Raw genomic sequence first — 15,824 nt, forward strand, 5'->3', positions numbered from 1 at the left:
GGAGGTTGCAGTGAGCAGAGATGGCACCTCTGCACTCCAGCCTGGCTGACAAGAGCAAGACTCTGACTCAAGAGAAAAAAAAAAAAAGGCCAGGCGTGGTGGCTCAAGCCTGTAATCCCAGCACTTTGGGAGGCCGAGACGGGCGGATCACGAGGTCAGAAGATCGAGACCATCCTGGCTAACACGGTGAAACCCCGTCTCTACTAAAAAAAAAAAAAATACAAAAACTAGCCGGGTGAGGTGGTGGGCACCTGTAGTCCCAGCTACTCGGGAGGCTGAGGCAGGAGAATGGTGTGAACCCGGGAGGTGGAGCTTTCAGTGAGCTGAGATCGCGCCACTGCACTCCAGCCTGGGCGACAGAGCGAGACTCCGTCTCAAAAAAAAAAAAAAAAATGAAGCATCCTTGGCCTCTTCCTACTTGATGCTAGTAGTCCCCTGCCAATGTGACAGCCAAAAATGTCTCCAGACATTGTTAAATGTCCCCTAGAGAAAAATCCTCCTCTCCTCTGACCCTTGTCAAGAACAACTAGCCTACATAATATCAAAAGCCTTTGGAGAATTGTTAATAAAGGAGTGACATCTGACATGCTTTAAAACAACTTTATTTATATATAATTATGTACCATAAAATTCACCTACAGTGTAAAATCTATGGGTTTTAGTATACATATTTAGGCAGCCACCACCAAAATCTATTTTAGAATGCTGTAATCACCCCCAAAAGAATCTTGTACCCATTATCAGTCAGTCACTCCTCATTTCCATTCTTTTGAGTGTGGATATCCAATTGTCCCAGCACCTTTTGTCGAAAAGATTATCTTTCTGATTGAATTGTTTTGGCAGCCTTGTCAAAAATGAATAGGTCATAATAGGATAATTTATTTTTGAACTTTCATTCCTATTCCATTGATCTATATGTCATCCCTACACTACCACCACACTGTTTTGATTATTGTAGCTTTGTAGTAGATTTTGAAATCAGGAAGTGAGAGTCCCAAAATTTGCTCTTCTTTTTCAATATTGTTTTGGCTATTCTAGTTCCCTTACATTTGCATAGGAATTTTAGAATCAGCTCATCAATTTCTGAAAAAAAATCCAGTTAGGATTTTTTATAGGGATTGCATTGAATCTGTAGATCAATTTGGGGAATATGTCCATTTTAATAATAATCTGATCTATGAACATAGGAGGCCTTTCCATTTATTTAGATCTGCTTTAATTTCTTTCAATGGTATTCTATAGTTTCCATTGTATAAGTCTTGCACTTCTTTTGCTAAATTTATTCCTGAATACATTATTTCTTGATGTTATTGTACAAGGAATTGTTTTCTTCGTTTGGAGAACAGCCTGTTGCATGGCAAGAGTAATGCCATTTTCAAGCTAAACCTACATAATGACCCATATTTGACTCCTGCATACCAAGGCAGTCCCACAGAAACAATGCCTGTAGCATAGATAACCCCTCACGAAGACGCTTATCTAACTTCCCCAGTGGTCATGAGTTTTGCAAGAGTGTCTGAGACATGACTAACTGCACACGTTTTACAAAAAAAACAAAAAACAAAAAAAAAAACCCACAAAACTTGCTACATAAAGGGTATTTTCTGGAGGACAGGTGCAAGTGTCCACTGTCTTGTAGCTGCCCGAGACAAGGCTCTGTTCTACCCATCCTCACTTTCTTCCGCTGACCCATTCCCCAATGGGAAGCTTTTAAAAAATAACTCTATTAAAAGACGTTTTTCCTCTCTTGTGCTTACCTTCATATTTCTAAATAACATACTATGCCACCATTCCTTGATTTGTCTATTTTTGGGTTAAGCTAACACAATCCTCCTCTTCTCTCAATACAGTTATAGGACTGACTGTTTTAGGTCCTCTCTCTCTCTTTTTTTTTTTTTTTTTTTTTTTTTTTGAGATGGAGTCTTGCCTTGTAGCCCAGGCTGGAGCCGCAGTGGCTTAATCTCTGCTCACTGCAAGCTCCGCCTCCTGGGGTTTCAAGCGATTTTCCTGTCTTGGCCTCCCTAGTAGCTGGGACTACAGGCGCTAGCCACCATGCCCGGCCAATTTTTTTTGTTTTTAATAGAAACGGGTTTTCACCGTGTTAGCCAGGATGGTCTTGATCTTCTGACCTCGTGATCCGCCCGCCTCAGCCTCGCAAAGTGCTGAGATTACAGGCATGAGCCACCGCGCCCGGCTAATTTTTGTGTTTTTAGTAGAGACGGGGTTTCACCATGTTGGCCAGGCTGGTGTCGAACTCCTGACCTCGTGCTCCGCCCACCTTGGCCTCCCAAAGTGCTGGGATTACAGGCGTGAGCCACCGCGCCCGGCCCGACTCCTCGTTTTTTTTTAAAATGCAGATATCAGAGACTTTCCCTTCCCTTTCAGCATTTTTCCCCAGGCTCACCCTCCGACTTCTATCATGTGTAGTTTCACTTTTACACAATCAGGATGGAAAACATTTACATTCAGTCTTTTGTGCTTTGTCTGTAAGTTGATTCCAAGTTGAAATCAGCAGGGACTACTTCCATTGACTATGTAATTATGCAGAGCAAAGGCAAGCCATAAATTATAATTTATATAAATTAATTTATTTCCTTTCTTGTTTAGGGTTTTGTTGGCTTTTTAAAATTATTATGAAAGCTGTTATGACAAAATATGAGCAAAGGAAGCCACTTTTCGCCTACTGACAGGAAATAAAGTAGGTTTTTTTTTTTTACAAGATCACTTAACCAATGTCAATGGATGTAAAAATTCAAAGGGAGATGAATAAATTCAAATGTTATTTTTGTATTTATTTATAAAAATAAATAAGAATAAATATAAATTTCATATTTATTATAAAAATAAATATAAATTCAAGATATTTGATAACTTATGGGACGTCTCAGTTTGTGCTTTAAAAAGGGCGCACGGCGAGCAGCGGCGGCGGCGCAGAGAGGCGCAGCAGAGGTTTTCCTGGTTTCGGATTCCAGGGGCCGGATGGTGAACTCCTCCCTGCAGCGATCCCCAAAAGCCAGGGCTTTGCCCGAGAGAAGAAAGGGGATCAAAGCCAGCGTCACCGTCCACGCCAGCCGCACCAGGCCGCTCCTCAGCCTGCACAGCCGCAGCGGCCGCAGCAGCGAGAGTTCCAGGGTCTCCTCCGCTGCTGTAGTAACCGGGGCCCGGGGTCTCGGTGGTGCTCCTGACGCCCCTCGCGCACCCCGATGCCCCTCGCCCACCCCTGAAGATTCCGGGTAGGCGAGGGAATCGTCAAAGGGATCACAATCTTTCAGCTAACTTACTCTACTCCTATGATCGGCTGAACGTAACAGAGATTCTAACGTCCAACGACAAGACGAGGATTCTCAACTGGTCCGTTCTAGGCTCACAGATGCCAAACGCATTAACTGGCGAGCCGTGCTGAGCGGCCGCAGCCTCTGCATCGAGATCCCTGGCGGTGCGCTGTCCCAGGGGAGCGAGGACAGCTTTGCAGTTCTCCAGCAGTTAGCCGAGGAGCAGCTGAGCGCCGACCATGTCTTCATTTGCTTCCACAAGAACCACGAAGACACAGCCACCTTGCTCCGGACCTTCAGCTTTTGGGACTTTTGAGATTATGCGACCGGGGCATCCCCCCTTGTCCCCAGGAGACCCGACGCTTTCTTCATGGCCTACACGTTGGCGAGGAGGAGTAGCGGCCGCAGCCGGGCTGGGCATCGAGTTCTGGGGCTGCCCCGGCGTCTGCCGGGTGAGTGGGAACTCGCTCATCTCACCTGGGTTTGTCCACATGTTGTAACTGTGCAAATGAATGCTAAAAAGAAAAAAAAAAAATCAGCCAGGCATGGTGGCGCATGCCTGTAATTCCAGCTACTTGGGAGGCTGAGGCAGGATAATTTCTTGAACACAGGAGGCGGAGGTTGTGGTGAACCAAGATCGTGCCATTGCACTCCAGACTGGGCAACAAGAGTGAAACTCCGTCTCAAAAAATAAAAAATAAAATAAAAAAAAAGAACGAAAGAAAAAAAACAGAAAAAAAAGAAATGAAAATTGAGGCATGATATGTTGGAAGATATAAGTGCCATTAATGAAATAGAGCAGAATAAGAGGGATGTTGGAGAGGGAGGATTGTAATGTTAAATAAATTAGGATTTTGATGTAGAATTTTAATTTTATTTAGAATTATTATTTGTATTACAGTAAGATAAAAATAACGAGATTGGAGTTAAATTGAATCTATGACTCTGAGAAGTCTCATTCAGTCAATGAAATGGTTAAATGTTTGCTTTGTTTTTGGCCCTGCTGACACCCTATGGTCACTGAAGATGACACTTTGCAGCCCTGGTGCCTAAATCCTCCATGAAAAACCTTCATGAAAAGAGCGGCCAGTGCCAAATCTCCAGGCAGAGAAATGCCTGATACATTTTGTAACTGATGGGAAGGAGAAATTTTGGAGGGATTTCAAGTATAATGTTTGGGGAGGCAAACAGGGTGGTTGCAGGAGTCAAACAGGAAGGTCTAAGAAGAAAGTTTTCATGCCCAGGGACAGTCAAACCATGACAGGTTGAATATGGAAATCAATGCCTATCATCAACTGGAACAAGTTAAATCTATATATGCACCCTGAATCCAGGATAATATGAAATAAAGAGATGTTAACATGAGGTATGGTTAAAATATCGTTACAATGTAGAAGTAAATTATCAATATATGTTTATAAACATTTGAGAATATTATTTAAGTCAAATTAGGAAAGTTCCACCTTAGAGCTATGGTCATGACTTGAGTAAACAATCACAATTATTACCATTTAAGGAAGCACTGTCCAATAGAAATAAAAATGTGAGGCAGTGGCTCACACCTGTAATCCCAGCATTTTGGGAGGCTAAGGTGGGCAGATCAAGAGGTCGGGAGATCCCGACCATCCTGACTAACACAGTGAAACCCTATCTCTACTAAAAATACAAAAATTAGCTGGTTGTGGTGGCGGGCACCTGTAACCCCAGCTGCTCAGGAGGCTGAGGCAGAAGAATAGCTTGAATCTCATACAAGGTCTCCTCCTCTTCCTCCTCTTCTTCTTCTTCTCCTCCCTTTCCTTCTCCCTCCCCCTCCCCTTGCTCCTCCCCCTCCCCCTGCTCCTCCCCCTCCCCCTCCCCCTCTCCTTCTTCTTCTTCCTCCAGGGTCTTGCTCTGTCACCCAGGCTGACAGACTGAAGTATACTGGCATAATCATAGCTTACTGCAGTCTTGAACTCCTGAGCTCAAATAATCCTCCCACCTCAGCCTCCTGAATACCTGAGACTACAGGTGCACAACAACATGTCTGGCTAATTTTTACGTTTTTTGTAGAGACAAAGTCTGCCTATGCCTAGGCTAGTCTTGAACTCCTGGCCTCAAGCAATCCTCCTGCCTCAGACTTCCAAAGCACTGGAATTATAGGTATAGGCCATCATGCCCGGCTTTGTACTAAGTCTTTGAAATCTGGTGTGTATTTTACTTTTTTTTTTTTTTTTTTGAGACAGAGTTTCACTTTGCTGCCCAGGCTGCAGTGCAGTGGCATGGTCTCGGCTCACTGCAGCCTCCACCTTCTGGGTTCAAGTGATTCTCCTGCCTCAGTCTCCTGAGTAGCTGAGATTACGGGCATGCACCACCATGCCCAGCTAATTTTTGTATTTTTAGTGGAGACGGGGTTTCACCATGTTGGCCAGGCTGGTCTCGAACTCCTGACCTCAGATCATCCATCCGCCTCGGCCTCCCAAAGTGCTGGGATTACAGGTGTGAGCGACATGCCCGGCCAACTCTTCTCAATTTGTATTAGTCGTATTTCACTAAAACGGTGATACTGGCATAAAGACAGACATATTGCTATATGTGGCCACAGGTTACCATATTGGACAACGCAACCATAGGGCCTGAAAAATTAGGTGCTTGCCAGGCACAGTGGTGTGCACCTGTAGTCCCAGCTACCCAGGAGGCTGAGGTGGGAGGATCATTTAAGCCCAGGAGTTCGAGGTTGCAATGAACTATGATGGCACCACTGCATTCCAGCCTGGATGACAGAGGAACACTCAATCCATGCTTATTGTGATAACAAATTCCCCATGTATCCAAGTTGTAAAGAAAGGTAAGATGTACCTAATGAAGATGTGGGCTTCATAAGAAATCACAGAAATATCTGTTTATAATGATAGCCAATATTTATTTAGCACTTTATATGCACCAGGCACTGTACCAGGAGCTTCACAAGGGTTATCTCATTTATGTTAATCCTCACAACACCTAATAAGAGAATAATAATGGCTGATATTTACATAACACTGTTCTAGACATTTTGCATATATTAACATATTTGATCCTCAGGGAACCCCATGATGTAGTTTATACTACTTTTCGATTTTAAAGATGTGAGACACACAGAGTTTAACAGCCTTACCTAGTAAGCACAGAGCCAGCCATCTGTGTACATATATTTTTTAAATATATATTATTATTTTTCTTATCTTAGAGAAAAGTCATATTGAATGATTTGATTTCAAGTACATTGTTTGAGCAAATGAATCAAAGATCATTTTATGCTGTTAAATGATACATGGCCATAAAAGATGTTGTGATTGTGCAGTACTTGTTTTTGTTTTTGTTTTTTTGTTTTTGAGATACAGTCTCGCTCTGTCGCCCAGGCTAGAATGCAGAGGCATGATCTTGGCTCACTGCAAGCTCCACCTCCCGGGTTCACGCCATTGTCCTGCCTCAGCCTCCTGAGTAGCTGGGACTACAGGTGTCTGCCACCATGCCTGGCTAATTTTTTTGTATTTTTTGTAGAGAGGAGGTTTCACCGTGTTGACCAGGATGGTCTCCATCTCCTGACCTCGTGATCTGCCCGCCTCAGCCTCCCAAAGTGCTGGGATTACAAGTGTGAGCCACCACGCCCGGTCAGTACTTGTTAAATTTTATCTTGACCTTTGAATAAGATAAAGCAATCCTATCAAAACTCACTAAACTCTTTATGACCCCCAAAAGGCCTATGGAACAAATAAACCCATGAGAGATGAGCCCTCTTTTCTGATGTAATAGCCTTGGGGGAGGCCGGGCGCAGTGGCTCAAGCCTGTAATCCCTGCACTTTGGGAGGCCGAGACGGGTGGATCACGAGGTCAGGAGATCGAGACCATCCTGGCTAACATGGTGAAACCCCGTCTCTACTAAAAAAATACAAAAAATTAGCTGGGTGTGGTGGCGGGCGCCTGTAGTCCCAGCTACTCAGGAGGCTGAGGCAGGAGAATGGCGTAAACCCGGGAGGCAGAGCTTGCAGTGAGCTGAGATCTGGCCACTGCACTCCAGCCTTGGCGACAGAGCAAGACTCCATCTCAAAAAAAAAAAAAAAAAAATAGCCTTGGGGGAGATGAACCAGAAAGCTGCTGAGCCTGCTCTAATAGGCACAAACAGGGAAGGAAAAATCTCATAAAATGTTGTCTTGGGCTTTTCAACTTTTTCTGGACAGGATTTCAGTACTATTAAGGCATATCTCAAAATGGTCCCTAATTTCATGTGACTGTTTTAAGGACACCCTGAATTATAAGAATAGGTAATGGTGCCATCTCCTTCTACGGAAAAGCATTTTTAAAGCTTTTTGTCTTATAAAATATCAATCCTAAAATTTATGTGAAATTTCAAGAGACCCTGAATGGTCAAAACAATCTTTAAAAAGAAAAACAAAGTTGTAGGTTTTGCACTTTCTGATTTTGAAACTTTTAATGAAGCCACAGTCACTAAAACAGTGTACTTCTGGCATAATGACAGATATATAGACCAACGGAGTAGAAATAGAGCCCAGCAATAAACCCTCCCATATATGATCAAATGATTTTTGGCAATGGTGCCAAGTATATTCAATTGGGAAAAGACAGTCATTCAAGAAATGGTTTTGGGAAAACTGGATATCCACATGTAAATAAATAAAGTTAAAAGCTTACCTTATGCCATATACAGTAATTGATTCAAAGACCTAAAATAATTAGATCAAAGCCCTTAAATAAGAGCTAAAACTATAAAACTTTTAAAAGAAAACATAACATTGTTCATAATGATTGTTCATGACATTGGATTTAGCAGTGATTTCTTGAATATGACACCAAAAGCACAGGCAACAAAAGTAAAAATAGATAAATTTAAAACTATGCTGTAAAGGACACAATCGGCCAGGCACAGTGGCTCACGCCTATAATCCCAGCACTTTGGGAGGCCGAGGCGGGCAGATCATGAGGTCAGGAGATCGAGACCACCCTGGCAAACAAGGTGAAACTCTGTCTCCACTAAAAATACAAAAACTTACTCGGAGGTGGTGGCGGGCACCTGTAGTCCCAGCTACTCAGAGGCTGAGGCGGGAGAATGGCGTGAACCTGGGAGGCGGAGCTTGCAGTGAGCCGAGATCACACCACTGCACTCCAGCCTGGGCGATACAGTGAGACTCCATCTCAAAAAAAAAAAAAGAAAGAAAGAAAAAAGGACATAATCAGCACAATCAGGGTGAAAAGGCAACCCACAAAATAAGAGAAAATATTTGCAGTCCTATATCAATAAGGGGTTAATATCCAGAATATACAGAGAGTTCTTACAAGCAAAACAAACAATCCAATTAAAGGGGCCGGGCGTGGTGGCTCAAGCCTATAATTCCAGCACTTTGGGAGGCTGAGGCGGGAGGATCACGAGGTCAGGAGATCAAGACCATCCTGGCTAACATGGTGATACCCTGTGTCTACTAAAAATACAAAAAATTAGCTGGGCGTGGTGGCATGCGCCTGTAATCTCAGCTACTTCGGAGGCTGAGGCAGGAGAATCGCTTGAACCCTGGAGGCAGAGGTTGCAGCAAGCTGACATCATGCCATTGCATTCCAGCCTGGGCGACAAAAGTGAAATTCTGTCAAAACAGAAAGGAAGAAAGAGAGAGAGAAAGAAAGAAAGGAAGGAAAAGGAAGGAAGGAAGGAAGGGAAAGAAAGAAAGAAAGAAGGTGCAGCTGCTGTGGAAAACAGTATGGCAGTTCCTCAAAAAATTAAACATAAAATTTTCATATGAGCCAGCGTTGGTAATTGGTACTTCTGGGTATATATCCAAAAGAATTAAAGGCTGGGTCTTGAAGAGTTATTTGTACACCCACGTTCGTAGCAGTATTATTCACAATAGCTGAAACATGGAAGCAACCCAAATGTCCATCAACAGATGAATGGATAAGCAAAATATGGTATATCCATACTATGGAATATTATTCCATCTTAAAAAGGAAGGAAATCCTGACATATGCTATACTATGGATGTAGCACCTTGACAACATTATGCTAAGCAAGTCACAAAAAGACAAATACTGTATGATTCCACTTATTTTTGAGACAGAGTCTGCCGCCTACAGGCTGGAGTGCAGTGGCGCCGGGATCTCGCTCATCGCCCGGCCTCCGGGTTCCTGCCATTCTCCCGCCTCAGCCTCCCGAAGACTACAGGCGCCTACAACCGGGCCTCGCTAATTTTTGTATTTTTAGTAGAGACGGGTTTCACTGCGTCTCGGGATCTCCTGACCTGAACCTACCGGCCTCCCAGTGCTGGGATTACAGGCTGCGCACCGCTACCGGCCTGATTCCAATTATATACTTAATAGTCAAATTTATAGAGACAGAAAGTTGAATAGTGATTGTTAGGGGCTGGAGAGAAGGGAAATGGGGAGTTGTTGTTTAATAGGTATAGAGTTTTGATTGCAGTTTTGAGACGACAAAACAACAACGATGTACTTAATACTATTGAACTATATGCTTAAAAACGGACAGATTGGTAAATTTTATTTTATGTATATTTTGCCACAATTATAAAAGTTTTGAATAATTTCACACTTACACAAGATTTGCAAGATTGTACAGAGAATCCTGAAGAATCTCCACCAGAGGTATTTTATCATATTTGCCTCCTTATCTCTTTATTTCTCTCTCTCTCTCTCTCTCTCTCTATGTATATATATATATATACACATACATACGCACACGAATTTACACCTTGTAATTTTAGCATCCATTAATGATTCTTGCCTGGATTATTACTATAATGGCCACCAAATAGAGACTTTCCGTTGTCCATTGTTTCTTCTACATTTATTATTTGAATTCTATATTATCCTTTCCTTTCCCGTATCTTTTTTTTTTTTTTTTTTTTTTTGAGTCTTGCTCAAGTCTTGCTCTGTCGCCCAGGCTGCAGTGCAGTGGTGAGATCTTGGCTCACTACAACGCCATGCAGGTTCAAGAGATTCTCATGCCTCAGTCTCCCAAGTAGCTGGGACTACAGGTGCGTGCTGCCACATCCAGCTAATTTTTGTAGTTTTAGTAGAGATAGGAGTTCACCATGTTGGCCAGGCTGGTCTTGAACTCCTGACCTTAAGTGATCTGCCTGCCTTGGCCTCCTGAAGTGCTGTGATTACAGGTATGAGCCACTGGGCCCAGCCTCCTGTATCCTTTTTAATTAATTTTTTATTTATATTAGTGTGGCCTTAAGGATTCTCAATTTATTCAATAAGTTATAATTCTTTATAATCATAATTTACGTTGATGACTAGATTGTCCCTGATTTGGCCAGTGGGAGCCTCTTTACACTGGCTCCTGTGTTCTTTTGACATTTCCCGTTTGTATTAGTTTGCTATGGCTGCTGTAACAGTGTATCACAAACTTGGTGGCTTAAAACAGCTGCAGTTCTCATGGTTCTGAAGTCCAGATGTCCAAAATCAATTTCACTGGGCCAAAATCAAGATGTTAGCAGGGCCAGCTTCCTCTGGGCTCTAGAGGAGAATTCGTTCCTTGCCTCTCCCAGCTTCCAGCTGGCACTTGGCTTGTGGGTGCACCACTCCAGTCTCTGCCTCCTGCCTTCTCCTTTTGCGTAATCTCTCTCTGCCTCTCTCTTACAAGGATACTTGTGTTCGCATTTAGAGTCCACTTGAATAATCCAAGACAATCTCCCCATCTCAAGTTCCTTGATCATATCTGCAAAGATCCTTTTTCCATATATGATAATATTTACAGATTCCAGAGATTAGAGCTTCAGGGTCCATTACTCAGCTTACTACGTCCTCATTCTTTGAATACTTCCTTTCTTCCTGAACCAGTAAGATTTTTCACTGCCCTAGTCACGACATCAGCCATTTCTCTAAGAAGTTTTGGTTTCTTTTTAGTGAAGAATGATATTTGGAAGTCAAGATGTAGATGCTAGGTGCACTCATTGCTATGGGTGTGTTGGTCTTGCAAGTTCTTTCAGTAGGACAAGGAAACACGTTATCAACTAGGAAAAATATGTCTGGATACACTCACACGATCATACGTATGATGTACATTCTCAAGTATTGTAGTGGAGTTGGCTCATATGGGCTTGCAAAAGCTGCTTGTTAAATATTCAGGAACTTTGTGGGTGGCTGTGAAACTGGTGTTTTTTTTTTTTTTTTTTTTTTGAGACAGAGTCTCGTGCTGTGTCACCCAGGCTGGAGTGCAGTGGCGCGATCTCGGCTCACTGCAAGCTGCGCCTCCCAGGTTCACGCCATTCTCCTGCCTCAGCCTCCCTAGAAGCTGGGACTACAGGCGCCCACCACCACGCCCGGCTAGTTTTTTTGTATTTTTAGTAGAGACGGGGTTTCACCATGTTAGCCAGGATGGTCTCGATCTCCTGACCTCGTGATCCACCCGCCTCGGCCTCCCAAAGTGCTGGGATTACAGGCTTGAGCCACCGCGCCCGGCCAACTGGTGTTATTTAATGCTGGGAGTATTTACACCATGGAAATCAGCAAATGCTACAAATTAGTGTTTTTTGAAAAATCAGAAAGCCGCTTTACCAGGACACCGCTACATATATATCATAAACACACACATCTACCCTTCTCTCTCTTTTTGTATATAATATATAATATTCACACACACACATACACACAAACACACACCCCATAGGGTCACACCTCTGACTCCAATTACAGGGTTTGTTCTAGTCTTTCCCCTTTTCATGCTTATTGTCTCCAAGAGTAAGAAACCTGGCTCTCACTCTTCTCAATATATTTTCTTATTTGCTCAATCTCCTGACCACATGGACCATTTCCTTGGCCCCATTCTTGCTGACCCTGACCTTGAGCTGCTGCCTTTGCCCTGACCCTGCCATTCCTGACCATGAAAACCATTTATTCGGCTCTGAACCTAGTTGTCTTGACCTTGTAGGTTACTACCTTGAAGGGTGGACTGCCGCTCCACACCTGTGGGCGTTTCTCGTTAGGTGGAACGAGAGACTTGAGAAAAGAAATGAGACATAGAGACAAAGTATAGAGAAAGAAAAAGTGGGCCCAGAGGACTGCCACTCAGCATACAGAGGACCCACGCCGGCACCGGTCTCTGAGTTCCCTCAGTATTTATTGATCATTATCTTTACCATCTTAGAAAAAGGGAAGTGGCAGGATAATAGGATCATCTTAGGGAGAAGGTCAGCAGTAAGACATATGAATAAAGATCTCTGTGACATAAGTTTAAGGAAAAGTGCTGTGACTTGATATGCATATGTAAACATCTCCATAAACCTTTGTAGTGCATAAAGAGCAGCATTGCCGCTAGCACGGCCCACCTTCAGCCCTAAGGCGGTTTTCTCCTTTCTCAGTAAACAGAACATACAATCGGGTTTTACACCGAGATGTTCCAATGCCCAGGAACGGGCAGGAGACAGATGCTTTTCTTTATCTCAACTGCCAAGAGGCCTTCTTTCCTCTTATACTAGTCCTCTTCAGCACAGACCCTTCATGGGTGTCAGGCTAGGGGACAATCAGGTCTTTCCCTTCCCATAAGGTCGTATTTCAGACTGTCACATGGGGAGAAACCTTGGACAATACCTAGCTTTCCTAGACAGAGGTCCCTGCGACCTTTGGCAGTGTACGTGTCCCTGGGTCCTTGAGATTAAGAGAATGGTGATGACTTTTCACAAGCATAGTGCCTTCAGGGACTTGTTTAACAAAGCACACCCTGCACAGCCCAAAATCCTTTAAACCTTGAGTCACCACAGCACATGTCTCTTGCAAGGACAAGGTTGGGGGTAGGGTCACAGATTAACAGCATCTCAAATACAGAACAAAATAGAGTCTCTTATGTCTACTTCTTTCTGTATAGACACAGTAACAGTCTGATCTCTCTTTCTGTTCCCCACGTACCTCAGCCCCAGACCCGCCAGCCCAGATCACCAGGGTTGTCTCCTTGGCCTAGGCTCCACCAACCCTAAACTCACTTAAACAAACCTTGGCCCCAGCCCTACATATTTTCTTGTTTGTCTATTCTTCCAATTAAAAACTCCCACTTCGTCATTGTTTTTAAGTGCCTGATGTTGAGCGGTCAATTTGATTTTTTCACATGGTTGGGTTAAAGATAGGGTTGCCAGATAAAATACAGGATGCCCAGTTAAGTTGAACATGGGACATACATACTTATATTTAAAAAGCATTTATTGTTTTGTTTTGTTTTGTTTTGTTTTTTTGAGACGGAGTCTTACTCTGTCGCCCGGGCTGGAGTGCAGTGGCCGGATCTCAGCTCACTGCAAGCTCTGCCTCCCGGGTTTATGCCGTTCTCCTGCCTCAGCTTCCTGTGTAGCTGGGACTACAGGCGCCCGCCACCTCACCTGGCTAGTTTTTTTTGTATTTTTTAGTAGAGATGGGGTTTCACCGTGTTAGCCAGGATGGTCTTGATCTTCTGACCTTGTGATCCGCCCGTCTCAGCCTCCCAAAGTGCTGGGATTATAGGCTTGAGCCACCGCGCCCGGCAAAAAGCGTTTATTGTTTATGTAACTCCGAGATTAACTGGATGCCTTGTGGTTTTATTTGCTAAATCTGGCAATGCTAGTTAGAACTACAAATAAGCGGCCAGGTGCAGTGGCTCATGCCTGTAATCCCAAAACTTTGGGAGGCTGAGGTGGGCAGATTACCTGAGGTCAGGAGTTCGAGACCAGCCTGGCCAACATGGTGAAATCCTGTCTCAACTAAAAATACAAAAATAGCTAGGTGTGGTGGCAGGTGCCTGTAATCCCAGCTACTCAGGAGGCTGAGGCAGGGAAAACTGCTTGAACCCAGGAGGCAGAGGTTGCAGTGAGCTGAGATTGCGTCACTGCATTCCAGCCCTGAACAGCTGAGAGGAGACTCCTTTCTCAAGAAGCACAAGTAACATCACTTTAATCCCTTCTAATCAGTCCTTGGGCCATCTGAAATACTATACTCAAGTCTGTAAGTCTGTAACTAAAGACCTCCCTGCACACACTGGGCTCCTAGTTCTTCCTGTAGCAAGACCTGTGACCTCATACCTTGGCAGTCTCACTTTCTGTGCAATACCTTTTCCCCACCCGGCCTGCTCAAACTGTTTTTGCTTCCCTCCAAACAACAATCAGAGTTGTAGACAACACAGTTTTGTATACAACTAGAGTGTTTGGTTTACTAATTAGCTCTTGTATTTTTATCTTGGAATACTCATAAAAGAGAAAAGGCAGCCTCATCAATCCTCCAGGAAGCTTTCCCTTGCTAGCAAGATGCTGGCAAGACTACTAGATGCCAGTAGTCTCCACACCATAGCATTCTTTTCGTTTCTTTCCCATTGTTCTTACCGTCTTATATTGCAAACCATCTGTTTGATAGGTTTTGTTATAGACTCATCTACAGGGTAGAATATTAAGGGGTTTTTTTGTTTGTTTTTTAACGAGGAACACTTGTTAAAGTAAAGCTACCATATACAAAGCTAACAAATACACATGCCATATAAAAATTGTGCTTGTATGTAAATAGAATGCCTCTGAATGACTGTAAAATAAACTGTTTTCAGTGGTTGCTTTCAACCAAGAGACAGGGGTGGGAGGGAGACTTATTTTTACTATTATTTGTACAGATTTTTTCAAAACCAAATACATATTCTAATTATTCAAGAATATTTAATTTTTTAAGGAGAAATTATGTATTTATGTGTGTGTCCCCCTCATAAGACAGTTAGCTGCTGCTTGAGGTCAGGAACTAGGTCTATTTCAGTTTGTATCCCGAGAGCCCAGCTCTGTGTCCAGGTCAGAGTTATAATATGGGTGCTTATGCCCTTTCTCTGTCTCTCTTATTTTTCACCACTGATTCATTTCCATTGCTATTACAGATAGTATTCAAGTTAAATTAAAATGTATTAAATGGGCCAGGCGCGGTGGCTCACGCCTGTAATCCCAGCACTTTGGGAGGCCGAGGCAGGTGGATCACGAGGTCAGGAGATTGAGACCATCTTGGCCAACATGGTGAAACCCCGTCTCTACTAAAAATACAAAAATTAGCCAGGCATGGTGGCAGGTGCCTGTAATCCCAGCTACTCAGGAGACTAATGCAGGAGAATCACCTGAACCCAGGAAGCAGAGCTTGCAGTGAGACGAGATCGCGCCACTGCGCTCCAGCCTGGGCGACAGAGCGAGACTCCGTATCAAAAAATAAAAAATAAAAAAAATTAAATGATTCAATGTTGAGCTTAATAAAGTAATGAATAATAATATATTTCAAATTCAATTATTACTTAATTTAAATAAAAATAAAATAAGAAAACCTATGTAAGTATTAGAGTTTTTAAAAAATCATTTATATTAAGATATGATTTACATACAATGAAACATCTATTTAGGTGTATGGTTTGATAAATTTTTGCAAATGTATATATCCATGTAATTATGATCACAGTTAAGATATGGAACATTTCTTTCACCCCCAAAAGATTCCATTTGCCCCTTCTTCATCAATTTCTACCTCACTTCTACCTCTGGCCACTGGCAACCACATAATGATTACTTTACCATTTATGAATGGATTTTAAAT

General features: G+C 43.0%; 1 pseudogene; it reads left to right on the forward strand.

The window, feature by feature from the left end:
• Positions 1 to 2,283: 2,283 nt before the first annotated feature.
• On the forward strand, positions 2,284 to 3,881 carry LOC101005650 (annotated as a pseudogene).
• Positions 3,882 to 15,824: the final 11,943 nt, after the last annotated feature.

Source organism: Papio anubis, chromosome 1 (genome assembly GCF_008728515.1).
Source record: "Papio anubis isolate 15944 chromosome 1, Panubis1.0, whole genome shotgun sequence".
Classification (NCBI taxonomy): domain Eukaryota; kingdom Metazoa; phylum Chordata; class Mammalia; order Primates; family Cercopithecidae; genus Papio; species Papio anubis.